The sequence below is a fragment of the Macaca nemestrina genome, chromosome 1 (assembly GCF_043159975.1).
Source record: "Macaca nemestrina isolate mMacNem1 chromosome 1, mMacNem.hap1, whole genome shotgun sequence".
Classification (NCBI taxonomy): domain Eukaryota; kingdom Metazoa; phylum Chordata; class Mammalia; order Primates; family Cercopithecidae; genus Macaca; species Macaca nemestrina.
In genome coordinates this window covers 202,496,106-202,505,513 of record NC_092125.1, presented here as the reverse complement: position 1 = coordinate 202,505,513, position 9,408 = coordinate 202,496,106, and the positions used below count along the sequence as shown (strand labels likewise).

General features: G+C 42.3%; 1 pseudogene; it reads right to left on the bottom strand.

The window, feature by feature from the left end:
• Positions 1-3,669: 3,669 nt before the first annotated feature.
• Positions 3,670-7,075, bottom strand: LOC105494610 (elongation factor 1-alpha 1-like; annotated as a pseudogene).
• Between the last annotated feature and the right edge of the window lie 2,333 nt (positions 7,076-9,408).

The following is a 9,408-nucleotide window of genomic DNA, read 5'->3' as shown; positions in this document are numbered from 1 at the left end:
GACAGATCCCACCCTCAGACAAAAGCAAGAAAATGTGTGTAGCAGTTTGCATTGTAATTAGTAGGGAATAAAAGACTCTAAGTGCTTCATGATTTCTGGTTCACTGGAATTGAAAACAAAGTAAGGTCTAGTACTGAGGGAGAGTCAGTCCCTGTTTGGTTGACCCCAAAACATTTGCAATTAGATTTGCTGGATCTGGGATCCCAAGAGATTTTGAACCATGGGGTGGGAAGCCACCAAACTCAGATTCTTGATGGCATGCTAGGCTTGATCCATGGGGAATGGGGCTCCCCCAATCCCTTTCTGCTGTCACCAACAACTGAGGCTGGTGTTGGGGAAGAAGAACCCAAGAGTCCGGCAGGCAGAGGCAGCAAGTCACTGGTCCACAAGAGGCTGTCCTCAGTAAGATCTTGTCTCTGCCCAGCAGCCCCAAGTGGACAAGTATTTTGTTTTTTACTGTGGTAAAATATACATAACATAAAATTTACCATTTTAACCCTTTTTGAGTGTATTACTAGGTGGTATTAAGTACATTCATGTTGTTGTGCACCCATCACCACTACCCATCAACAGAATTTTTTTTTTTTTTTTTTTTTTGAGATGGAATCTTGCTCTGTCGCCCAGGCTGGTGTGCAGTGGCATGATCTCGGCTCACTGCAAGCTCCGCCTCCTGGGTTCACGCCATTCTCGTGCCTCAGCCTCCCGAGTAGCTAGGACTACAGGTGCCCGCCACCACACCCAGCTAATTTTTTTTTGTATTTTCAGTAGTGACGGGGTTTCACCAGGATGGTCTCGATCTCCTGACCTTGTGATCCGCCCACCTCAGCCTCCCAAAGTGCTGGGATTACAGGTGTGAGCCACTGCGCCTGGTCTGAATTATTTGGGGCGTGGTGGCTCATGCCTGTAATTCCAGCACTTTGGGAGGCCGAGGTGGGTGGATCACGTGAGGTCAGGAGTTCCAGACCAGCCTCACCAACATGGCAAAACCTCATCTCTACTAAAAATTAGCCAGGTGTGGGGGTGAATACCTGTAATCCCAGCTACTCTGGAGGATGAAGCAGGAGAATCGCTTGAACCCGGAAGGCGAAGGTTGCAGTGAGCTGAGATCGCACCATTACACTCCAACCTGGGTGACGGGGGAGACTTTGTCTCAAATAAATAAATAAAAAGAACATTTCAGAGTAAGGACATCCTGTCACACAACCTCTAATTATTTCAGCAAGCATCTCTTTAAAAAAAAGGACGCTGTCCTTCATAACCACATGGTTATTATCCCCCCAAGAAAAGTAACAGCAATTCCCTAATGTCATGTAAATTCCAATGCAAATTTCCTCAATTTCCCCCCAAATGTCTTGTATAGCTGATGTTTTCAAACTATGCTCTAATCACTAACCACACATTGTAGTTATTAGTCATGTGTCTGAATTCTCTTGAATGGTTTCCCCTTCTGCTTGCTTCTACGAGGCTGGGAGGGTTAAATTGCATAACATCCCACTTTCTGAATTGGTCTAATTATTTCCACTTGATGTTCCTTCATCTCCCGTATCTTCTACAAACTGAGATAAATGTCTGTAAGCTTGATTTGATTTAAGCAGAACAGCCTTGGCAAGAATAAATACTCCATGGGTGGCGATGAACTTCACCTTGAAACATGACTACCCCTTGGAAAAGTGGAATGTGGCGCCTCTGTGTGCCCTGGGCGGGGGTTCCCAAGTAGGACAATGCAAAATGACTCCAAATAATTCATGTTATTAGAAATGCAAGTGTTTTAAAATCACATGTTTTGTATTGTAAGAATTGTGTTACACAGTTCTTCAGAAAAGGTTTTTCCTTGAGGTGTTAGAGCAGGTCAACACCAAAAACTAAAATAAAATGAGAGATTCTTCAATGAAAACACTAAGGACAATTGTTACTGGAGAATGTGGAAATCTTGAAAGAGAAAAAGGAGAAGGGCTCTAGGCGACTTTAAAATTGTATATTTAAATAACATCCAAGTAGTACTGTGAAAATGACAAACTATAGAAAGAGTTTCACATAAATTTTCAAGGTGGAATTTGATATCATATAATGTGATATCACATTATAACAATATTTTAAAAATAATTTTGAATATTGGCTCTCTTTTCTGTCATTTCCTTTTTTTGAGATTTCAACAAATTTACTCAATATTGATGTAAATACAAGAAATTTTATATGTAACACATGGCCTTTAGTATCACAGGATTTGGCCTTCTAAAGTAAATCACAGGTAAACAAAAGCATGCTGCATTTCTGTACTAACCAACAGTGTTGCAATCTAATATGGCTTGGCTCTGTGTTCCCACCCAAATCTCATCTTCAATTGTAATCTGTGTCGAGAGAGGGAGGTGATTGGATCATGGAAGCAGTTCCCTCATGCGTTCTCATGATAGTGAGTGAGTTTGCACGAGATCTGATGGTTTCATAAGGGGCTCTTTCCTCTCTGCTCACACTCTCTCCTGAGGTCTTGTAAAGAAGGTGCCTGCTTCCCCTTCTACCATGATTGTAAGTTTCCTGAGGCCTTCTCAGCCATGCGGAACTGTGAGTCAATTAAACCTCCTTTGTTTGTAAATCTTTATAGCAATATAACAACGAACTAATACACAATTCAACAGAGCCCTTCCGTAGCTTTTCACTAGGTACCTGAAGCAAGATTCCTCCTGCTTAGAAATAGGTGGAGGCTGGGCATGGTGGCTCATGCCTGTAACTCCAGCACTTTGGGAAGTCGAGGTGGGCGGATCACCTGAGGTCAGGAGTTTGAGACCAGCTTGGCCAACATGGTAAAACCCCGTTTCTACTAAAAATACAAAAATTAGCGGGGCGTGTTGGTGTGCGCCTGTAATCCCAGCTACTCAGGAGCCTGAGGGAGAAGAATAGCTTGAACCTTGCAGGCAGAGGTTGCAGTGAGCCGCAATCACACCACTGCACTCCAGCCTGGATAACAGAGCAAGATTCCGTCTCAAAAAAATAAAAAATAAAAAATAAATAAATAGGTGGGGGGAAAAATCCTCAAATTAACCCAGAAAAAAAATGGTAACTCAGAATTATATTCTCATAAGGTTTCACAGCTGCTCAACACCCGAAATAGATTATGAAGTCTTTTGCCTAAGCACTTCTATAAAAGTTTCAGTGTTGACCAAAATAAGACACAGGTTTCTCATTAAACTTTGTCTTAATGAGTCTCGAAATTCTGTGACAGATTTTTGGTCAAGTTGTCTCCATTAAAAATTACTGATTTTGAAAACTAATGACTTGCCAGGTGCAGCGGCGTGCCTGTAATTCCAGGTACTCAGAAGGTTGAGGTGGGAGAATTGCTTGAACCCAGGAGGCGGAGGTTGCAGTGAGCCGAGATGGTGCCACTGTACTCCAGCCTGGGCAACAGAGTGAAACTGTGTCTCAAAAAACAAAAAACAGAACAAAACAAAAAACCAAAACCAAAACAAAAACATCTGATTACTGAAAATTGTCACACGAATACAAAACAAGAACGATTCACAAAATATTCTGCTTTCCTTCTGAATCTTTTATGATGCATTATTATCATTAACTAGTCTTGTACTATTAAACTTAAATGGCCAATTGAAACAAACAGTTCTAGACAGTTCTTCCATGACTGATTAAGGCTGGGGTGGCAGGTACTAGGGATAATGTTCATTTAGCCTTCCAAGCTTTCTGGGTAGACTTGGTGACCTTGCCAGCTCCAGCACCCTTCTTGTCCACTGCTTTGATGAAACCAACAAACAGCAAAAGGACTCAGGGGAGCTGGTCAGAAAAGCTTTCAACACACATGGAGTTGCTAGAAACCATATCCATGGTGGAAGCATCACCTGATTTTAAGAATTTAAATCTTCCAGCTTCTTACCAGAACAGCAATCAGTCTTCTTCAGTCCAGCAAACTTAAAAGCAATGTGAGCTGTCTGACAATTCAGAACAGGGCCACAATCAGTACTGATCTGGCCTGAGTGGTTCAGGATAATCACCTGAGCAGTGAAGTCAACTGCTTCCACAGGTGGATCATTTATGCTGTCACCAGCAACATTGTCACAATGAACATCTTTGACAGACACATTCTTGACATTGAAGCCCACATTGTCCTCAGGAAGAGCTTCACTCAAAGCTTCATGATGCATTTCAACAAACTTTCCTTCAATTGTAACCAATTGTTGACTGGAGCAAAGGTGACTACTGTGCCAGGCTTGAGAACACCAGCCTCTTCTCAGCCCTTAGGGATGGTATCGATACCACCAATGCTGTAGACATCCTGGAGAGGCAGACGCAAGGACTTGTCAGTAGGACGAGCTGGTGGCAGGATGTAATTCAGAGCTTCAGGCAGCATGGTTCCACTGCCATTGCCATCATTACGGGTGACTTTCCATCCCTTTAACCCAGGCATCTGAACCCTTGGCACCAGCATGCTCTCACTGTTCCAAACAGAAATTGACGCAAATGCTACTACTTAGGGGATAGGGGTTGTAGTCAATTTTCTTAATGTGAGTGCTGATTTTCTTAATGACTTCCTTGTGTCTTTTCTGGCTGTAGGGTGGCTCAATGGAATCCGTTTTAACACCAACAATTAGTTGTTTCACACCCAGGGTGTAAGTTAGAAGGGCACACTCATGAGTCTGCTCATTCTTGGAGACACCAGCTTCAAATTCACCAACACCGGCAGCAACAATCAGGACAGCACAGTCAGCCTAAGATGTGCCTGTAATGACATTTTTGATAAAGTCTGTGTCTCTTGGGGCATCAATGGTAGTCACGTAGACTCGCTGGTCTCAACTTTCCATGGAGAGATGGTGACATCACACTCTTGCTTAGCTTTCAGTGTGTCCAAGACCCAGGCTTACTTTAAGGAGCCTTTTTCAATCTCAGCAGCCTCCTCTGTGACCAAGAGAAGACATAAGTTTTTCTACCGTTCTTTTATCAACTCTGCCACATTTGGAGATCAGATGGCCAGTAGTGGTGGACTTCCCTGAATCTGTGTGTCCAATGATGACAATGTTGACATGCATCTTCTTCCTTTCCCATTTTGGCTTTTAGGAGTGGTTTTCATGATACCTGTGTTCTGGCAGTACACCCATTGCAAGAAAGTTCTTCTCTGACATTCTTGAGTGGTTTCAGGTGGGTAGGGCTTTACAACACCGAGGTAATGCATATTGTGTGTTTCTGAAGCCTCTAGAAGACTAGAGTTCACCTCTGAAATGACTTATAACAAAAGAATAAATAATGGCATTATTAAAAGGAAATTTATAAACATAAGCTTCAAGTAGTTCAAATAGTGGGACTGAGATAAAGAAAGCTAGACAGGTATTTTCAGCCTCTCCATGGGGCTAGAACTGAAGGAAACTTTTAGAGAAAACTTCAGAAGCAGATCTTTGTCTTTATTTTTTCCTTTTATTATTGTTCTCTACATATCTAGTGCATGGAGACTATTTGTGACACTAGGTGTTCTTGTTCTCTGCCTTCTCTGGGGTTCCTGGAAGCCCTTCCTCCCCTGTTCAGAACAGTCCAGCTCCCCCCCACCCTTGCACATCCCATTTAGTAGAGTGAAAGCCTGCATTGCCATCACTCAAGTAGGCCCTCAAGGGACCCACTCTACCTCCAAGTGACTTTTCAATGTTTCCTTTATGATATGGTTTGGCTGTATCCCCACCCAAATGTCATCTTGAATTATAGATTCCATAATTCCCACGTGTCACGGGAGGGATCCAGTGGGAGGTAATTGAATCATGGGGGCGGGTCTTTCCTATGCTGTTCTCATGATAGTAAATAAGTCTCATGAGACCTGATGGTTTTATAAAGGGGCATTACCCTGCACATGCTGTCTTGCCTGCCGCCATGTAAGATGTGACTTTGCTCCTCATTCATCTTCCTCAATGTTTGAACTAACTTACGTTCCCACCAACAGTGTACAAGCATTCCTATTTCTCCACAGCCTCACTAGCATCTGTTGTTTCTTGACTTTTTAATAATTGCCATTCTGACTGGTGTGAAATGGTATCTCGTTGTGGCTTTGATTTGCATTTCTCTAACAATCAGTGATGTTGAGCTTTTATTCATGTTTCTTGGCCGCATAGATGTCTTCTTTTGAGAAGCGTCCGTTCATATCCTTTGCCCACTTTTTGATGGGGTTGTTTGTCTAACTATTTTTTTATACCCATCAACCATACCCACCTCCCCCGCCAGTCCTCCATTACCCTTATCAGTCTCTGGTAACCATCCTTTTACTCTCTATGTCCATGAGTTCAATTATTTTTTATTTTTGTTTAGATCTCACAAATAAGTGAGAACATGAGGAGTTTGTCTTTCTGTGCCTAGCTTATTTCACTTAACATAATGATCTTCAGTTCCATCTATGTTGTTGCAAATGACACAATCTCATTCTTTTTTATGGCTAAATAGTACTCCATTGTGTATATGTACCACATTTTCTTTTTCCTTTCATCTGTTGGACACTTAGGTTGTTTCCAAATCTTGGCTGTTGTGAACAATGCTGCAATAAATGTGGGAGTGCAGATAGCTATACAATAATATACTGACTTACTTTCTTTTGGGTATATATCCCACAGTGGGATTGCTGGATCGTGATAGCTCAATTTTTAGTTTTTTGAGGAACCTCCAAACTGTTCTTCATAGTAATTGCATAAGTTTACATTCCCACCAACAGTGTACCAGGGCTCTCTTTTCTCTACATCCGTGTCAGCATTTGTTGTTGCCTGTCTTTTGGATATAAGCCATCTTAACTGGGGTGAGAGGATATCTCATTGTAGTTTTGATTTGCATTTCTCTGATGACCAGTGACGTTGAGCACCTTTTCATATGTCTGTTTGCCATTTGTATGTCATTTTTTGAGAAATGTCTGTTCAGATCTTTCGCCCTTTTTGACTAGATTTGATTTTTTTTTCCTATAGAGTTGTTTGAGATCCTTATGTATTCTGGTTATTAATCTCTTGTCAGATGCATAGTTTGTAAATATTTTTCCCATTCTGTGGGTTGTCTCTGCACCTTGCTGATTGTATCCTTTGCTGTGCAGAAGCTTTTTAACCTGTTTTCCCATTTGCCCATTTTTGCTTTGGTTGCCTGGGCTCGTGGGGTATTGCTCAAGAAATTTTTGCCCAGAATAATGTCCTGAAGATTTTCCCCACCCTATGATGCTTTAATCCTCCTTAAAACTCAGTGCTTCAGGCAGCTTCCTGACTGACAAATGCCTGGGTCCAGTTATTTTATTTATTTATTTTTTTCGAGATGGAGTCTTGCTCTATTTCCCAGGCTGGAGTGTAGTCGCGCGACCTTGGCTCACTGCAGTCTCCACCTCCCAGGTTCAAGTGATTCTCCTGCCTCATCCTCCAGAGTAGCTGGGATTACAGGTGTGCGCCACCATGCCTGGCTACTGGGTCTAGTTCTGATCACTTCCCACTGTCCTCTGTAAGTAAAGTGAACTTTTCCAAAGGAGGCATGTATTGAGCTGCATGGGTTAACTGATGCTGCAGTAACAAACAACCCTCATATTTCAGTACTTAAACTTATAAGGTTGTGATTGCCTCAAACTATATCCCTATGAAGGGAGAGCTGGGGGCCCTGCTCTATGCTATCCTCACTCTAGGAACCAGGCTGATAGAGTAGCCACCGGCTGCTGACTGCTTCTGCAAAGGAACAGAGTGTGTGGTGAATTAACACTGGCTCTTAAAGCTTCCTACTGGCGGTAACATCACTTTACTCACATTTCATCAGCCAAAGCAAGCCACATGGCCATATCCCATTTCAAGGGGGAGGAGTATAATAGACCTTATTATTGCCAGAATGTTTGCTGTCTTGGTTTATCTTTCTTGGGCTTGGTTTATCTTTCTTCTGATTCTTGCTACAAAACAGATGATAGTTTTTATACATTTAAGGCAAAATAATATTGGCATCTTCTTTATGTGAAATATCTCCCTTAAGGTGAAGCTTCAGATATTGCACATAAAGAAGACCTTTAATAGCATAGTTAAAGAGAAACTGAAGTATTTTTTACTTTATTCGCATGGCCATCCCGGGGTCTAAAGGGTCTAACCCCCATTGTTGGCTAGTCACCCTTGAATTCCAACTCCATGCTTAGTTCATAGGATCAAACTTGTTGCTTTGTTTGTAGTGATGTTCCAGAAGAAATGAAAATATAATCAGGAAGACTGAGCTGAAAGCTACCCACCAGAGCTCTGCACAGGCTGGTCACAGCCCTCTGAGAAAGACAGCTGTCAGAGCCATTTGCTAAGAACTTCCTGCTAACGTGTGTATCAGAGGCCAGGAACAGTCCTCTAACCCCAGGGATTTCAATTAACAGGGATTAAGCTAAGATGTTTACTTAGATTATCTCATTTAATCCTCAAAACCATGCTGGTATCAAATACTAATATATTAATTCCATTTTTCAGATAAGGAAATGGAGGATCAGGAAAGGTGACAAAATTTTATTAGAAGCTGGGATTCAGAAGAAGAACATAATCACTGCATTAAATTACTTATTAAGGTTTTATAGTCAAGGGAACAAAAACCTGAATGACTTATTCAGGCCACACTATCCTGTTAGTTAATCCCCAGGTGTTTTAACTCCCAGGAAAAGCTGAGGTTTATATTTATGAATATACACAAGTTATAAATCAGGTGCCCCCAAGCCTGTTGATCTTTCACAAGTGTGATCTCTTGTGTCACATCCAAGCTTAGAAAGTAACTCTTTTAAATATACTTTAGTAGATTCTCTCTTTTTTTGAGACGGAGTATTGCTCTGTCACCCAGGCTGGAGTGCAGTGGCGGGATCTTGGCTCACTGCAACCTCCGCCTCCTGGGTTTAAGCAATTCTCCAGCCTCAGCCTCCCGAGTAGCTGGGACTACAGGCACGTGCCACTATGCCCGGTTAATTTTTTGTATTTTTAGTAGAGACGGGGTTTCACTGTGTTAGCAGGATGGTCTCAATCTCCTGACAATGTGATCCACTCACCTTGGCCTCCCAAAGTGGTGGAATTACAGGCATAAGCCACCGCGCCCAGCCGTCAATTCTCTTTTTTAAAGATTTTTGTTTTGTTTGAGACAATGTCTTGTTCTGTCACCCGAATGTGGTGGCGTGATCTCTGCTCACTGCCACCTCTGTTCCCTGGGTTCAAGCAATTCTTCTGCCTTAGCTCCTCGAGTAGTTGGGACTATAGGCGTGTGCCACCATGCCTGGCTAATTTTTTGTATTTTTAGTAGAGATGGGATTTCGCCATGTTGGACAGGCTGGTCTCAAACTCCTGGCCTCAAGTGATCTGCCCTCCTCGGCTTCCCAAGGTGCTGGGATTACAGGCATGTGCCACTGCGCCCGGCTGATTTTTAAAAGATTTTTTAAAGGCTTGTTTAAAAATATATATGTTTAACTTTTTG